General features: G+C 44.5%; 1 long non-coding RNA gene across 1 annotated transcript; it reads right to left on the reverse strand.

Moving 5' to 3' along the window:
* Nucleotides 1-1,025: 1,025 nt before the first annotated feature.
* LOC146759830 (uncharacterized) lies at nt 1,026-4,732 on the reverse strand. The gene is made up of 3 exons (XR_014932067.1): nt 4,632-4,732; nt 3,562-3,830; nt 1,026-1,511 (listed from the first exon to the last, which is right to left on the reverse strand). It is a non-coding gene; the product is annotated as an uncharacterized LOC146759830 (long non-coding RNA).
* Between the last annotated feature and the right edge of the window lie 2,614 nt (nt 4,733-7,346).

Consider the following 7,346-nt stretch of genomic DNA (forward strand, 5'->3'; position numbering starts at 1 on the left):
AGTTATTTCCAGCCCATCTTAAGCTGAGGCTACCCAAGTCCTCTGCAGTAATAGCTTCAGAAGGCAAACAAAACAGTGCATGAATTAAACAGAATTTAAGCACGGTCTACATCACTGAATGCTGGGGCTGAATGTGTCAAACCACTTAACTTTCCCCTCATTCTTTGTTGGGGGGTTCAATACAGTCCAAACAATTTCTCTCACCTGTGACATGAATCTTGGTGAGTCTTCTCCTGGGCCACCTCGCAGCTCAGCGTGGCATTTTGAGTCAGTACAGCCTTCACCTCCTTTTGTACCTTGTCCTTGTTTGTAAACACGTCTTCTTTCTCTGCAGGGACATCACAACAGTCACACCGTTTTGCTGTAGTCTGCTGCAGAGCTAACTCCAGTTCCCCATTTTCACTATACTTGCCCTTCACAGGGAGCATCGTGATGCATCATTAAGACAGGAAAATACTTTCCCCTCTATTTTGCCTTGGGAAATGATAAGCATATCATTTCATTTCATATCATATCATATCATATCATATCATATCATATCATATCATATCATATCACATCATATCACAAAGCTAAATATTTCGCAGTCTGATAGCAGATTTGGACATGAGATTTAGAACACCTGCATGCACTGCTGAACCTCCTCCCTTATCTTTTTTTCTTCTCATGTCTCTCTACATTTCCAGTAAATCAGAAGGGAACGGCCCTCTAGAACAGGTTGCCCAAGGAGACTGTGGATGCTCCATCCCTGCAGGCATTCAAGGCCAGGCTGGATGTGGTTCTGGGCAGCCTGGGCTGCTGCTTGGCAACCCTGCACATAGGAGGGGTTTGGAACTGGATGAGCACTGTGGGCCTTTGCAACCCAGGCCATTTATGAGTCTGATTAGTGGCATTTTCCACCTAATTGTGTCATTCAAATTTTGTAACCAGTTCCCTTCAAACACCTCCCCTTTTCTCACTCCTTGCATGCCTCGTGTGCTCTTGCACTGTAACCCTGCAGACACCAGCTGACTACAAGAGCTGCACAAGTTACCCTCCTTGCCTATTGTTTGTTGCAGTAATTCATTCCTGGATGTAAAAGCACATGTAGAAAAGTGTTGCTATGACACTAGATGACAAAGAAAGTCCTATAGCCAAAGTGTTTTGCACCAGAGAGGCTGTCAGTTGATCCTCCAAATGCAAGACACACCAAATGAAGAGTTCCTTTATCTCTGGGATTCCAAGCATTTTCTCACCTCTGACTTTCACTTGGAATGTTGCTTTGTCATCTTTTGTTTCACAGCTGTAGCTCCCTTGGTCTTTCAGGGTCACATTTTTGACCATGAGCTTGCGGTGCATCCCCTGGGAGATGATGGTTGTCCTCTGGTCCTGCTTCACCTCTGTTTGATCTTTCTTCCATACGACAGCTCCGCTTGCAGCTGACACCTCACACACCAGCTCCAGGTCTTCAGAAGGACTGACTAATATTTCTGGAGTCGTTTTGGGCTTGTTGACAAAATCAATGGCTTCATCTGAAGAAAAAAAGAGAAAGTGGTTTACATCCTGACTCAGGCTTCTTCAGTACAGCATTAAGATACAGTTAGAACTGATTGTAATGTCTCTGCTCATTACATCTGGGGGATCGAGTTTCACCTCTGGAGGTACTCACATACAAACGTGTGCTTGATTCTCCTGTGTATGGAAAGAGTAAGTTCTATGCAGACAGTTCTTATTTCTTTTAATCAATTCTGTATTCTGCACATGTTCTTCTGAAGCTAAAATGAAGGCAGATAAGTAACCTGTTTGCAATACATGAACAAACCTATTCAACACCTTGTCTCTAAGCTAACAAGCAGCGTTTGATGAGCACATCAGTATTTCATGCCCTTCATTCCATCCAGACAGAACCTGCCTGAGGAGCAAGCTGATGGCTGTCAGCTACAGGCAGACCTAGCTTAGTACTGTATTTCTTAGAGCAACAACTGTCGCTTTCAGTCACTGAATATACCAAGGACAATTACTATGCCACACACATTTATGGCATCAATGAACAAATAATGCGTTAAAAATTGTAATAGACAGGAGACATCTATTCTTTGAAAACTAGGTGACCAAAGAACAACAGTCCTTCTAGAGTCAAGCTGTTAAGAACTAATAGCACCAACCAATATCACGTAGATTGATTACTTCCCTGCCCTAAGACCATCTTGTGACCATTTGGTGCTCCTAATTAAGCCCTCTTGATGGCATTTTGTCTGAGCCATGTGACATTTTGTGATAGGAGTTACTGCTAGTGTTCCCTTAACCCAACACCAAAGTAGGAGGTATCCATTCTCAGGGAATCATGCAGGCTTCCTCTGTATTTGATGCTCAGAGACAGCCCCAGAACTTTTTAAATCTTAGCTTAGCTCTCATCCAATAATGTTCATCAAACAGTGCAACTTGTCCTTTGGGGATGCCTTTGTTCTGCATCAACCAGTTCCAATGGAGTCTTCTTGGCTTGTTTTAGATCAGTTTTTCAACAGATAAAGCCAGGGTCTTTGAATTACAAAGTGAAATTGCAGAATGCATGATTCTCAACCAAACAGAACGGGAGGTGGGATGCAGGGTGAATACCTGAGCCAACACCACCTGCAAGCAATCCTTCAATATCTTAGGAATCTCTAGCCATCCCAAATCCAATGTTGTGCTTGATCTATCATCTCTGCTGAGTTTTTAGCTAGCTGATGGTGAGCATCATGATGGTGATGTGTGAGCAGTCGGACTAGAGGGTCTTAATCAACCTTAAGGATCCTGTGATCAGAGGAATGTGAATGTGCTGTTAGATGTCACAAGCGCTGTACTGCAGCATGAGCATACACAGCGAAAGGCTTCCAGTAGAGCTTCAGTTCATAAATGAGGACTGGGTTATGGAAAATAGGCTCAGGATAGAAACCAGAAAACAGATCTTAACGCCAGGTTCTGTGAATGCAGCCAGCTGAATTTCACAGATATTGAATTTCAATGACAATTTCTTGTGTTATTTTACCCTCCAGCTCCACCCTGAACAGGAACATGTCAGTGACAAGCATTACTCCTCCAGGCTTGACCTGACAGTGCTTTACTTGCACTATGAGCTAATGGCTGTGCTTACAGCACCTCAGGGAGACACCTCAGAGATCACAACATCCTTTGGGTACAGCAGGAGACACTCAACTCTCCAAATGTGGAGTTTAATTTGTCAGAAGAGGCGACAGGATTCCCATGCTAATAACTTAGGACCATTTCAGTCAGAGGTTTAAAGATGATGTAAGTGCTGAGGCAATTCATGAACTAGAAGAATGAAGCCCAGATGTCAGGGCTCAAGTCATGACTCCAGCGTCAGTTGGAGCTAAGGCTGTCCTGAATTCATCACAACACAGTTACATTATTTGCTCATACTGTGGATTTGCATAGGGACAACAGTAAGGTCAGAATTGCTTCAATAGAGCTATGCAATCTTTGTCCTAAATACTGGAAACCCACAGGGCTGGACAAATAAAATGAATTAAGTCTGAAGTGCTTTACATGGATTGCGATCCCCTGTTTGCCTCACAAACTTACCTGAGACTTTCCAATCAAAAATCAGAGTGTCATCTCCAATTTTGCAGATGTTCCCTCGTCTTCTTTCGTTACAGCTGAAGCCACAAGCTTATGCAGTTTCCCTTTATCTTCCATTGTGAATTTCTTACTGGTCGTGATTTCTTTGCCATTTTTGTACCACTTCACTATGACATTGGCTTCAGAGGTCTCAGAAACAAATTCAGCGTGTTTTCCAGCAACTGCCCTGATAACTCCTCCAGTTGTCTCTTTGTTTATGAAGTCTGCCAGTGCTGAAACAAAATATGGACACACAAAATATGTATGATGGTAAAGAACTGCAGGGACATTGGTGACCATGAGGCATTCATTTATCATAAGACCAAAGATACACGTTTATTCCTAGTTCTAATTGCTAGACTCTAATTCAGAAGCCGGCAAATTGGCAGCTTTTATAAACCACGTACCAGATTACCTTATCTCCACAAGTTGAAGGACATACACTGTACAGGGGACAGAGCCAAAGGAAGAAGCCCAAGCTAAGACAGCACAGTCAGAGCTGCTAAAATCAAAGTCTGGATTATGCATGCATTTGTTCTGCAGTTCCAAGAACACGCATGTATAATACAAATTCAACAACGTTCTACAGAATGCCTGTATTTAGGAGCTCGAGAGCCAGCTGATGGACACTGGGATGCCTGAGATCCTGTAAATACATTTAACTCCGTCCTATCATACAGTCAAATTTCATTCATTTTTTCAGGAACTGTCTCTTATCATTGTAGTTCCCTCACCACTGCTGGATGTGAGCCCAGACACACAAAAGCAGGTGCTGGTTTTCACTGCAGATACTGCAGTAAGGAGGAACAGCCTCCGGACTGGACCAGCTGAGCGTGGCCCTACCAGGATTTGCTCCAAAGCTCTTATTACCAGTAGTGCTTCCTGCTGAAATACATGGGGGTCCTCCTTTGATTCCAACCCCAACCCACCCCACCATGCCCCCTGATAACATCCATCAGGGCCACATCTCCACAGTTCCTCAACACCTCCAGGGATCCCACCACCTCCCTGGGCAGCCTGTGCGAGTTCCCCACCTCCCTTTATGGGATAACACCATCTCCTCTTCCCAACCTCCCTGAAAAGGATGGATGTTGCTGAGATCTCTGTTTTTCCACCAGCATGGATCACAGGTTGAAAGGTCTGGAAGGAAGAGCACGAAAAGCGTTTCATCCACGTGCCTTCTCCTTCCTTAGTAAAACCAGTGTGAAACTGCAGCCACGTCAGGCTGAAGGAGACGTCTCAGATGTCCTGCCTGGATGCAGGAGGTCACGTGTCAGAGGATGTCTGGCACGTCAAGTCTCATGGCAGTGCAGTGCATGACAAACTGCAACAACACTTTCCTGTGGGCTCCTTTGGGCACGAGGCCCAGCGGGTGACACACCTCTGGCTGCAGCTCTTCAGAGCCTCCCAGCAGCCACGTGATGCCCATGGGAGAGACACAGCTGACCCGCACAGCAGATGATTTACCAGCTAGCTCTGGTTTACAGCAAGAGAAGATACAAGTGGCGATGCTGAATAGTGAAATACTGTGAGTGTGTGCCATGGGTATAAGATTGGTGAGCCTGAGGATGTTCAAAGTCAGGCTGGACAGGGCTCAGAGCACCTGATGGAGCTGCGGTGCCCCTGTTCATTGCAGGGGAGTCCAACTAGCTGACCTTTAAGGGTCTCTTCTCTATCTATGAGATACACGAAAGCTGATTCTGCAGTAACCAAGCTACCAACAGCAGTTGTTTGTCTTACAGTTTGCCAGCACAGATTTTAAAATAACAGCATTGATTACTCATTTGATAGTCACATTACAGTGCAAAGCACATGGAAACATCCATCAGCGAATTCAATTAATTCTGGGGGCAGACCTGCCAGTACGAAATATTATGCTACCATGACAAAGAGAGAGAAGAAAAGCAAAATTAAGACTAGCTGACAAGTCTTGGCAGGAAGTTCTGCTCTCCATCAATTTAGTCCCATTATTCAATTCTGTTTGGAGCTGTCTCCATGCCTCTCTGGAGTTTGTTCTTTGAGAAGAGGCAATTAAGTAAGCTCTCCAATGCCAAAGTGCATACACTACTCTAGGGCTTTGTTGTTTCTCCATGGACCAACAAGGGTGACAAGCCAGCAGAATATGATGAAGAGCCTCATGCATACTCAGTGTAAAAAAAAAAAAAAAAGGCAATTGTTGCTGGTGTCACGGTTTGAACTAAAAATCCACCTGCGCCCGTGACAGGGGGCCGTGGGCCCCGGAGGGGCCCTAGGCCAAAAGGAAAAAAAATTAATTAGGAAAAGAAAACAGCGGCAACGATCTAAGGAGGCACACTTATTTACGAAATACTATATCAAAATACAGGATAACACAATATAATACAATATAATTGAAAATTGAGCTAACGAATCAAGCAAAATAGGAGAGAGAATGAGTCCCGTAACCGAGAGGCCTACTGTGAATCTAGGCGAACGGCTGAAGGCTCCCACACACTCCCCTGAACGCCAGAACTCGAAAGACGTCAGTCTGTTCTGCGACAGAGTTAATATAGAGTCCAGGTCCCATGACCCATCGTGTTGTTCCCTGGGAGATGTAGTCTTCTTCTGTAAGTTGCAGATTCAGTAAAATTATTCATGCTTTATATGATGTTATGATGTGGAATACTGATAGCAAAAATTACAAAATTGTTAAACCATGACAGCTGGGAAGAAGGTTCATTTGCATTTGTGTCATCTGCAGATGGTACTGCAGAAATGGAAAGTCTTCCACTGGAGCAAACAAAGGGCTCTCATTTATTGCAATCAAGGCCCAGCGTGTGGATCTCAGAGATCAGACCTACACCCTGCAGCAAAACAGAGACCTGCGTGGGAAAGTTCAGTTTCTCTCTACATCTGTGTAAGAAAAAGCCCACCATTGAATGACAGCTAAGTAAACATCCCTGTGACTCTTCACAGGTCTCTTCCACATTTGGGATCACTGCTACAAAAAGAGCTGTTGACATCATCTCTCGTGGCCACACTGAGAGAAGAGCAGGAAGGCTGGGATGCTCTTTTTCCTCTCTTTCCCTTGACTTCCTCTATATCTTAGGGACGAATCACAGGACAGAACACAGAAATCAAATGGCTCTACAAAGCAGATTGGCCAGTTCAAGTCAAAACAGCCACTGAAAACACCCCAGATGCTGTCTTACAACAGCTGGACTGTCGGGGAGTCAGGTGAATGCAGTCTGCTGGCCCTGGGCAGGAAGAGGACAGCCCAGACTGTCACATACCTTTCACTGAAAGCTGATAGAGCATTTTATCCCCCTCACAGATGCACTGACAACTTCCAGCATCATCCATTGAGTCGTTGTGAATTTTCAGGGTGTGTTTCTTCCCCACAATTTGCAGTTCATAATTTTCACTGGCCTTGAGCTCCTTCCCATCCTTCATCCACTCCACAGTAGCACCTGTGTCTGAAAGCTCAGCCTGCAGTTTGGCTTCCTCACGCAGCCGAGCGCAGATCTTTTCTACATCTTTGCTCTTATTGGTAAATCTCACTGCAGCACCTGTCAGGAGCAAAGGCCTCGTTATTTCAATTGATATCAGGCTAACGTGGTCAATGTTTGCTGCAACATCTCTGAAAAAGTATCACCTTCTGTTCCTGCACTCATAACTGGGTCAGTGCTGAGCAATTCAAGATATTTCATTTGGTCTTCTTACAGGATTTACTAAGTAAAAATCAACCAAACATCTCCTTCTACTGATTAAGAATGCTCTAAACATGCTTC

This window comes from Coturnix japonica, chromosome 9 (genome assembly GCF_054131305.1).
Source record: "Coturnix japonica strain WE chromosome 9, WE-NBRP24, whole genome shotgun sequence".
Taxonomy (NCBI): Eukaryota; Metazoa; Chordata; class Aves; order Galliformes; family Phasianidae; genus Coturnix; species Coturnix japonica.